Source organism: Anguilla rostrata, chromosome 4 (assembly GCF_018555375.3).
Source record: "Anguilla rostrata isolate EN2019 chromosome 4, ASM1855537v3, whole genome shotgun sequence".
Taxonomy (NCBI): Eukaryota; Metazoa; Chordata; class Actinopteri; order Anguilliformes; family Anguillidae; genus Anguilla; species Anguilla rostrata.
This window is the reverse complement of record NC_057936.1, coordinates 16,241,729-16,252,624: the sequence shown is the minus strand read 5'-3', so window position 1 is coordinate 16,252,624 and position 10,896 is coordinate 16,241,729. Positions and strand designations below refer to the sequence as shown.

The window sequence follows — 10,896 nt, the reverse complement described above, 5'->3', positions numbered from 1 at the left end:
AACACTGAGGTAGACTGTTTTTCATTATTCTGATGGCTTAAAGTTGCTGTATAAAATTCCATTTGCAGTTCACTGGCATTCAGCAATTCAGGTGCTGTTGCTAGGCAATTTTACACTTAAAAGGCCAACAGACATACCACCCTGTGACTCTCTCGTCTGATGGCTGAAAAATACTGGTAAGTAAATAAAGATAGTGGTAAAAATATATGGCTGAAAAGTTGTACTTGATGAGAACTTGGATCTGAGACCCTCTGGGACAAATGATTTGCAGTTAGATCTGGTGCTGATGGGCTGATAGAGGGTAGTATTCCCTTCAGACCAGGCAGAAATGAATGAAGCCAGTAAACCCAGGGGAAATAAAAACAATTGTCCATGTACCCTGGCACGTCTCATCCTTGATCTCAAAATTTACTCTTCTAATTATTCCCCTGTTAAATTATCTGACTAATCCCTCCTTCACCTCACTTGGGGTGCATACAATAAAAATGGTAGTACATTTTGTGATTCTCTCCAGAGCAGGTGAAGCTTGGGGCCACCTGAAATGAATCTTTAATAATATGAATATTATATAATCATAATCTATAAGGTCAAATATCAGGGGCCTTTCTAGGTGTCCTTTAAAACACAATCTGCAGCATTCTATCTTCATGTATCATCCTTTAGGTTAAAGGTTAATGATCTTTCTTCTCTTTGAGAGCAATAAACTGCTTACTTCTTGACTGAATGTGAAACTGCTTGTGTAAGGACATCTTTATGGGATCACTCAGAGGCACCTCTGAACTTTGTGGCATTTTTATTGCTTGCTCACTCAGATATGGTTCTTGTCACCCCCTGTATTTAAACTAGTGTTGGCCAGGGGTTGTCATAATAAATTTACAAAATAATGAAATAATTAAACCCCTAAAAATTTGACCCCCTAGAATGTACAACAGTGTGTGAGGAAGTTGTGACCGATGGTCAAAAAATCTGAGACTTACTTATGCTAATTTCATCGTCCTTAAATGAAAAAACAATAAGTTGGTTGATCAATGACCTGTTCCTCAATGTCCTGCAATTATAACAGGACCACAGTCCTTAAAATGGACCCTGGCTCTTAAATGCTATAGAATGTTTTCAGTCTTTGCGACTTTGCATTGGTTCTAGTCTAGTTCTGAAGTCGAATTACACAGATGGACATCTTACCCTTTTCTAAGACAAAACCTACAAGAACAAAGAATACTGACTGGATTTGGATAGCACCACATACCCTATATTAGCACACCCTTCCAAGTGAGCATGTGTATTACATTTGGTTTTGAAAATCCATCACCTAAAAAGAGAAAATGTCTCTTTATCAGTAAAATGTATCACAAGGTCATGTCAGTATCTCTCGGAAAGCAATAATCAATCTAATATTGTGCTTCACAATGCGTTTTCTACGTTTGTTTCACAGTATACCATAACACAAAACAGCAAATCCATCATTCAGTTGTCAGCATTGAACCGCAATGCACAATAACTCAAATGTACCCTGGAAGATGACAATGCAACCAGTCTTATATTTCTGGTGAGAGGCTTTGAAAACTGAATTTCATTAATGCCACAGGGTCCACACGAGAGAACTAAAGTTTTACATCTTTTTCTTGGAGAAAGTGTAAGTAAGCAGTGGCAAACCCAGCTCCACCCGCCCCCCGAGCCCCCTTGACACAGTGATGCTAATTCCTGTTGATGCAAATAAACACTTGTGTGCGTGCAACTGTTTGATTGTGGAGTGATGGACCAATTCGGCTGTCATGCTGACATTGTTCAGCCTTATTAATTTTGATCCATGCGCACAACTGTCTCCGTCGGGGATGGTGTACTCAGTCTTTTTATAAACTTCAGAAGGTATCTTTGTCTCAAATTTGATTGTGCCAACTCCACACTTTCAGATGCAGACACCCTTTATCCCTAGTCATTGAATGCATCCCAAATGATGTTGTGCTGACTCTATACTTTCTGACTTTGGGTTAGTATTATTCTGCCTATCTGCATTCTACATTCTCAAAATAGTTGCAGTTTTAAGAGGAAAAATGCATTTGTACTTCCATTTTCCTAAAGCAGTGTAAGGAGTGGGCGCCATTTTGGTCCAATGATGTCATGATCACATGATCAAAGTTAAAAAAATAAGTCATAGGAAGCAGTGCAACTGATATAATACAGTAAGTACAAACAAAAAAGAAAAATAGAGTAAACCGTAGGATGGTAAGGTGCTGCAGTGTACATAGAGATAAAAAGGTGCATGTGCTTGAGGTATTCAAAAAAAATGAAAAATGTGTGCAAAAAAATGTGTAAACAAGTAGTTGGTCGCACTATTCCAGGACAGTTGTCCTGGCAGTGGAGTTAAAGTTCCAAGCACTGATGGCCTGAGGGAAGAAGCTCCTCCTAAGTCTCTCAGTGCTGGTCCTGTGGCTGCGTAGGCGTTTGCCTGACTGCAGCAGCTCAAACAGTCCATTGTTGGGATGGAAAGATTCCTTCATAATCCTGTTTGCTCTGCTTAAGCACCTCCTGGGGTACGAGTCCTGCAGAGTGGGGAGTGTGCTCCCCATGGTACGCTCAGCCGACCGCACCACCCTCTGCAGGGCTCTCCGGTCCAGAGAGGAGCAGTTCCCGTACCACCCGTATGGTGATGTTCCCCATCAGGATGCTCTCAATAGTTGCAGAGTAGAAGGTTTTCAGGATCTTCTTGGAGACTCTGAACTTCCTCAGCTGTCTGAGGTGATACAGGTGATGCCTTCCCTTTCTCACCACAGTGTCGGTGTGCAGTGCCCATGTCAGGTCCTCTGTGATGTGGACACCAAGGTACTTGAAGTTGCTGACCCTCTCTACCGGTGTCCCGTTGATCTGTAGGGGGGTGTTGGTCCTCAGCCGTTTCTTTTTACAGAAGTCCACCACCATCTCCTTGGTTTTGCTGATGTTCAGGAAGAGACGGTTGTCCTGGCACCACAGTGACAGGTCTGCCACCTCCTGGAGATTGGTGATCGGGCCTACCACCACTGTGTCGTCAGCAAACTTGACGATGGTGTTGGAGTCGAACCTGGCCACACAGTCGTGTGTGTACAGGGAGTACAGCAGAGGGCTCAACACACACCCCTGGGGGGCTCCAGTGTTAAGGTATGCTTACCCACCCTGACCACCTGGGGTCTGGGGGTCAGGAAATCCAGGATCCAGGCACAACGGAGGTGTTCAGTCCCAGGTCAGTCAGTTTTGCAGCCAGTCTGGAGGGGACTATGGTATTGAAAGCTGAGCTGAAATCAATGAACAGCAATCTTACATAGCCCCCCCCTCTGTTGTCAAGGTGAGAGAGAGTGGCATGCAGAACCTGACAGACAGCGTCGTTCGTGGATCTGGGCGGTAAGCAAACTGCAGAGGGTCCACGGTGCTGTGAAGAGAGGAGCAGATGTAGTCCTTGACTAGCCTCTCAAAGCACTTCATCACCACCAAGGTGAGTGCTACCGGGTGGTAGTCGTTCAGGCAGGCTGGGGAAGCGTTCTTGGGTACAGGGACAATGGTGGTCCTCTTGAAGCATGTGAGGACCATGGACTGGGCCAGGAAGAGGTTGAATATGGTGGTGAACACAGGAGCCAGGAGATCAGTGCAGGTCTTGAGGATTCGTCCGGAGATTCCATCTGGTCCCGCAGCTTTCCTGGTGTCCATCCGTTTCAAGGCTCTCCTCACGTCGTGCTCTGACAGGATGAGTGAGCTTGCAGCTCCGGGGGGAAACTCATGTTATCCACGCTAGCTGCGCTAGCCCTCAGGCTAACGTTAGAAGTTCAGCTCATCTGCCAGAGTAGTGTCAGCACTCCCCATAGGGGGGCGCCTGCCCTTATAGTCTGTTATGTCCCGTAGTCCTTGCCACACGCGTCGGGTGTCTCGCTGCTGGAACTGTGACTCCACTGTCCTTGTAGTGATGCTTCGCATGCTTGATCGCTCGCCTCAGCCTGTAGGACGCCGCCTTGTACTCCGAATGGTGGCATGGTTTGATTTGCCGAATGGTGGTAGAGAGGTAGCCTTGTAGCCCTCCTTGAATGGTGAATAACAGTGATCAAGCGTCTTGTCCATTCGGGTAGGACACTTGATGTGTTGGAAAAAGTTTGGCATAACCTTTTTAAGGTTTGCCTTGTTGAAGTCCCCTGCCACGATGAGGGCAGTGTAACACTATGTAAACGGCCGTAGTGATCACTGCGGAAAACTCTTTGAAAACTGTTCAAATTAATTCATTCATTCTAAGAAATGAATTATTATTAATTTAAGATTAATTATGAGTGATTATGCTTTTGCGTCATTTGATCACCACATGAGGTAATATATTTGTATCTCCTGCATTCCTTTTTTTTACTTATAAGTATTGTTAAAACAGACACGTTTTAATTATTTATACTCAGGATTCTATAATTTGTGTTTTCCCCTACAGCAGGATAGATACATATGGGTATTAAAATAATATGCTTTATGCTGTTACACAGCAACACTGATACTTCTTTCCTGAAATACATATACTGGTACTTTATACTTTTTACTTTAGTCTCAAAGAGTCTGTAAGACAATAAGAATGCAATGTAGTACAAGTCCTGAGAAGCAATACAGGGATGAAAATACTTTGAGGGGGGATTTGCAAAGTCAATCCCAGCCACTTGGGTGGACTGAAAGAGAACACTTGATGAGGTTCTTGGATCAATAAGCAGCCAATGTCTGAAGTGAGGTAGATAGATCCAGTGGTGTTATGGATTAAAAATGTGTAATGGCCCCAGCACGCGGGTGGGGGGATATGGGGGGGTGCTGATGGGGTGCAGAGTAGGTGGAATAAATGGTGTTACTGCTGTGACAGGGGATGTTCAGTCAGTGGTTACTCTTTGCCTCTCTTTAAATTATTTAAGATTTTATGAAAATGTAGTGTTTCCTTGTACAGGCAGACATGTACACACATGGACACACTGGCACACACACACACAGATCACATCGTTATTATAGAATTTATTTATTTATTTTTTACAGTTTTGCTCATGGACTAAACAACATTCATTTGCACTCATTAATTCAGAGCTGCACAGTGTGTCTGGACTTTCTGTGTGAGAATAGTATTAACAAAATAAACAACTAATTCATAATTTGACAATAAATCAACACAAAATCTGGTAATGAGACATTGCCAAGAGGAATACATGAGAAACCCACTGCAGGTTAATTTGCAATGCAGTTGCCCAACTTAGTATTGATGTATTGTGTCCAAGGCTTTCACTGTTTCAGAAATTCAGCCGTGTTTAACGCAGACCAATAGTCTCTTTAGAGAATGGTGTAGACTAGCAGCAACAAGTGACAAAAGAAACAGGCCATTGAAACCAATCTTGATGGTTTCAGGTGAAAGTCTTTTAAAGCTAGTGCACAGGGAAAAATATTTTGTTAAACAAGTAATGTTATTTTTCCCAAAATGGCATTTACCAATTTCACAACTTACATTATTACAGTCTACCGATTATGTTGATGTATGAATCTACCCATTATGTATGGCTTTTAAAGATGGCCTTTCATATCATATGCATGTGGCTAGAAAAAAGTGACTGCCCCGTATAAATTTAATAACCAATGATTATATCTTTAGAAGTCAGCTTAAATAAAGGTACATCATTTGGACAGCATCTGTGCACAAAAAATATCCTCAGGGCAGCATTTTCGTATTTACGACAGTATCAGGCAGAAGTAGCACTGGACGTTTAGATAGCCTCTGTACTTAACACCGAACAGTTAAAATCAAAAGGCCTCTGAGAGAAGAGAGAGCCTATTGTGTGTGTCTCTAGAAAGCTATTTCTTTGTTAGTGACAGTATAGCCTTTCCAACAAAAAGGCAACTGTAAATGAGAAAAATGGACAATTAGCATGGCAATTATTTGTATGTCAGTATAAATGACAAAACTCTATGGTAATACTATAGAACATATTGCGTACATGCTTCACAGCTGCATATATCCTGAGATGTACACTTTCAAGTCCAGTAACTTATTTATGGCTGTTGACATTTTGTACAAACATTTGACTTTCTTTCCCTCCTTGCTTTTCACTTAAAGATGACAATGTCTTAATGTCTTCTATATATTTGTCACTCCAAAGCTAGAAGTGCTTGGCATAAATCAATTTTCACTCAAAAGCTAGAATGTAGCATTTTTATTCCACTATCTATTTTATGCCAATGTATGCATAATTTTGTTTTTCAGAGGGGAGGAACAATACATTCAGAAACACGACCAGCATATCCTCTGCAGTCTGGGTCTTGAATTGAAATTTCAGGTTCCTACAGAGGTCATTGTCAGGACACAACAGCTTATCCATGTTAATGCTTGCTTTTTACCTTCCATTCCCTCTTAATTGATAGCTCAGCAGTGTTTCTCAGCAATCGATCAGACTCCTCTGCTTATCAACTAAATCATTCCTGCCAGACCATTGCGCTTTCTTACAAGGGCGTGAAAACTGTTTCAAGTAATTTCTGGAAACACCTTGGATTTCATTATAAAACCATAAAATGAGAAATGGCTGAGCTTTTCACAGCAGAACCTCAAGCCATCTTTTTAGAGTGGCTTTTACTTTAGCATTTAACATTTTCCACATGTAAAAGGTGAATATAATAATACACATATCATTTACTCTCATCCACTCACTATTTGGGAAGATACTTTTTCAGTAGATGACATCGATTTTTTTGATGCAGTTGAACCAATCAAATGAGAACAATATTGATCTGAGTGCAACGATCATTAAATTCAGAATTGTGGTATGGGTGACATTTCAAATGAAGCCTTCCTTCAGTAAGCGTTGGTGAATATGAATGTTAATTATGAAAGCTTTGACCAACACACAGGAAAGCTTTTTACTAATTACTGAAATTAGATTAGACCTATCTGATCCAATGATTTATTCTAAATGCCCTGAGTATCTGCCACTAAACTTAGTAAATAGCAAAAACAAAACCAGTAGCTACCACGAATTACATGTGCATCATACTAAAGCCAATATCACATTGTAACATGTAAACAATTGTTCAAGATTTTATATATTGTTTCTAGTGTACATATGAACCATTTGTCCATGAAAGGAAGTCAAGAATATTCCTGTCACCAGGGGAATTGGAGTCCAGCGCTTCTTAAAGCTGAAGCTAGAGACCTCACTACTCAACTGCCCTGACCCTGCCTCAAACTGCTGCCCACGATTCCGCCCAGTGGGAGACTGGAGATGGGCTTCATTTCCTGGATCATAGAACCTGCTTTGTCTTCATTGTGGAGGCCACGGTTGCCATCACTGGCCATGCACGACTGTCCCCAGGGTGGCAAGTGGATGGGGGAGGTCTACTGCCGCACTGGGAAGCAAATGATGCGGAGACCGTCAGCATGTTTTTACGGTACTTGGCTCAGTGGCAAAAAATGTGACAAGACTACATTTCAGGATGAAACAGTACCATCAGCACATTTCATGGAAAACATGGCCTTTATTTCAGGGGTGGAAATGTCTCATGAGTTTGTTGCCAATCGACACTATACTGATGAATGTTCTGCAACATTATAACAAGACTGGCTAAATTACACACCGAGAACAGGGCTGATTTAAAATGTTTTTTGTACACATCTGAAAATGTATCTACTTGATATGGAAACCTAAAGTAGGTAGTAACACATTACAAATACTTTGTTACTCAAACCTTTAGGATTTTGGAGGTATTTGTAATTTTTCTGAAAGCTCCTTTGTTAAGTTCAAAGATTATCCACCCTGCTTCTCCCATAACACTGACATTTTGATTCTTTCAATTAACATGCTAACAGGACAAAATCTGGAGGTAAGCTACTGATGAAAGTTCAAAATTGGAACATTTAGTGTTCAGTTTTGGAGGACCGGTAAATGTAAACTACGCAATCACTATACATATGCAAACATATTCAAATAAATGATTACATTTATAATTATTCACAAACACAGTTACCATTTATGTGTGTAGTTAATCGCAACAAATAAACGCAGATGGACAAACGGTTAATCATGCAGTCCAGCACGCAGTAAATTTAACTTGCACCAAACAAAGAAAATAACACCAGGAATAGTGACTTTTGTGGTTACTGTTACATATTATCTGGTTTGCATACCGTGTAGAACTTTTAAAAGATGAACAGTCTAATCAGAGAAAAAACTGTTATTGTTAAGGATAATAATTGCGATTCCTGAAACTGTCATCATGTAGGTTTTCCACAGAAACCCTCTCTGTGTCCAAAAGATGTTCTACTCTAAAACACTAATGGAGTCACAATTGAGGTCAGAAGTAGCATGTCTTTTTTTAACATGTTGATGTCGAGGCCGGTGAATCGATGAATTTGTGCCTTGAACTCAAATGTCAAAACGGAGACTGGACTTTCTTATCGCTCACAGAAATACTCACTTAAGATGGATCACCATCCAGCCCCACCAGCTAGATTCTAATAAGTGCTGTATTGTTCACAAAGCAGAAAAAAAGATAGATATCCATTTGTCTCTCCAGGCCTTAGCTGTCTGCATCATAATGAAGGCTGTGAATGTACGGCCCAGTTCAGATGTGACCCCCAGACAAAGTGCCTGTGTTTGCTCTTCCTCTGTAGAAGTTTCACAAAATGAAAAAAGAGAAAGAGAGGGAAGGGAGGGCTTCAGTGGTAGGGAGTGTTCAGTGTGTGGGTGACCACAGCGTTTGTCTCCCAAGAGATTTTTGCTTTAACTCTGCAATTCTGTAAACACCTCGACCAGACCGATTCTGAATTTTTGGTACAAAATACCCTGCAATGTTTTCCTGTAGCTCCTGGAGATCTGGGAAGGTGTGATTTATACAGATCTAACATGCAAAGGTAGGAAGCTTGCTTTGTTTACTGTCAGATCTAAGCTTACTGTTGTGAATGAGTGGACTTTTTTCAAACTTTATAAGGTCTGACTGTATGTAATTTATGAAAAGTTGGGTTTTGGCAAGCTTGGAAGTTTTTATTTGTCATATTTTTGTTGTTTTTCTTTAAAAATCCATTTCAAGCTTATTTAACATATGACAAATATATTTTGCATACAGTGTTTTGGAACACAAGTGTGTTTTTGGAAATAGAAGTCACTTTTTTAAGACTGCATAGGACTTTCAGGGAGGCGGAAATACAAACCATTCAGGTTGCAGTCTTTGTCTGAGGTCTATGTGATTTGTCTGTGGTCTTGCAACGTGTCATCACTCTCTTTCAAGGCTTAGTAGGCCACTGAACTCTTGAAAATGCAAATCTCAGTTCTGTAGTATACTTGATACTGTGACATATATGTATTTTTTCTTAAATTAATCTAATCACCTCCAAATGGCTTTAGGTGACTATATTTCAAAGAGCACGTATTGAACAATTACCATTGTGCAGGCCTTGTGGCCCAAAAGCCAAATGAGAATCCAAGTCTACAAAATTTAAACAAATGAATAAATAAATAAATAAATAAATAATGCCCCACACCCAGTAATTCTGGTTTTTAACAAATAATAACAGAGGTTTATAATCATTTGTATTTTAGAGCCTCTTTGCAATCTCTTGGTTAGTGTATCACCCATATACTGGCATGTGACATCACGTGTAGCATCATCTGTATCCTCTGCTCTTTAATATTCATATCCGTAGGAAACCTCATATATACATCATTCCTCGTCACTAGGTTACAGCAGATTGTACACTACCGGACAACACGAAAGAAAGCAATATAAGCTAGGCTTTGCCATAATATTGTTAAACCTGCAGTTCATTCAAGATGTAATAACGTTGTAACTGTACACATTTGACTCCACAGCAGTCTCATACTCTGGACATTACAGCCGAATAAGAAATGCTTTAATTCCATAAATCTACGCTTTTAATTAATTAATTAACACTAGCTAACGGTAAGCCTACTTGCCAATCCATCACGTCTATTCTGCGACCACTGGTGTCAAGTGTTACTAACAGCAACAGTTGGGAGGGAGTTGAATGGAGGGAAGGCACCGCACCGTGCATCGATGCTACCTTTTTAGCAAAGCCACGGTGTTTTTGTAGAGAGTTGATGTAGTGCTCCTCATGAAAATGGGAACAACAAATATTAACTATCGGGGGTTATTGCAATATTGTAGTGCCTGTGGGTTCCCACTAATTAAACCAATTTCTTGTGGGTCTCTTCATTTTCTGGAAAAGAAAAAAGTGTATTGGTTTTTCTGCATCCAGAGAAAGTGCAATGCTTAGGCGTTTCCAACTTAGCTTGCCTGCACAAAATTGGCTTGTGCATCACTTACATCTTAGTAGACAAGTAGAAAGGATTTCACCAGTCATAGAATTTTAGTGATGTACACCCTACCCAGTTAACCTCGCCCACTGAAAACCTGGCGTTTAATCAAGGGGGAAGGGGATTCTTCGAATCATTTTCAAGAAATTATTAAAACAACACAGCTGCAAAGACTTCATATATTTAAATGTCCTGGACCTTTAACTTGTGAATTAGCGTGGTATTATACAAGTTTACAACTTTATCAATGTTGTGATCGATCAGAAAAACACGGCAACCCAAAACAACCTGTTCAGCTCCAAGAATAAAAAAAAACTAGCTGGATTTATATTCCCTTAAAAACTTTATAGACATATTTGGTAGACCTTGTTGAATAATATAAAATGCCAAAAAATAGCATGACATGGGACCTTTAAGTCTGTGACCCATAGTCAACAGCAGGGGCTGGTATCCTCTATGGTGATGCTTTGCCAGGCTTGTACTGCAGCGATATTCTGCTGCTAATGTTTCAGGGGCTAGTTGCCTCGTTTACCATTCAGCATAAAATACATTCACAAATACACGATTCAGATCGGGTGAATGACTTGACCCGTGAAGAATTTTCCAGTTT

The 10,896-nt window shown here is 40.5% G+C and overlaps 1 protein-coding gene across 1 annotated transcript in view; it reads left to right on the top strand.

Moving 5' to 3' along the window:
• The first annotated feature begins 8,637 nt into the window (after positions 1–8,637).
• Positions 8,638–10,896, top strand: part of cdh19 (cadherin 19, type 2) — a 29,600-nt gene continuing 27,341 nt past the window's right edge. Inside the window, exon 1 of the mRNA XM_064330965.1 lies at positions 8,638–8,866. The gene's annotated coding sequence lies outside the window, so the exon portion shown is untranslated. The remainder of the gene's footprint in view (positions 8,867–10,896) is intronic.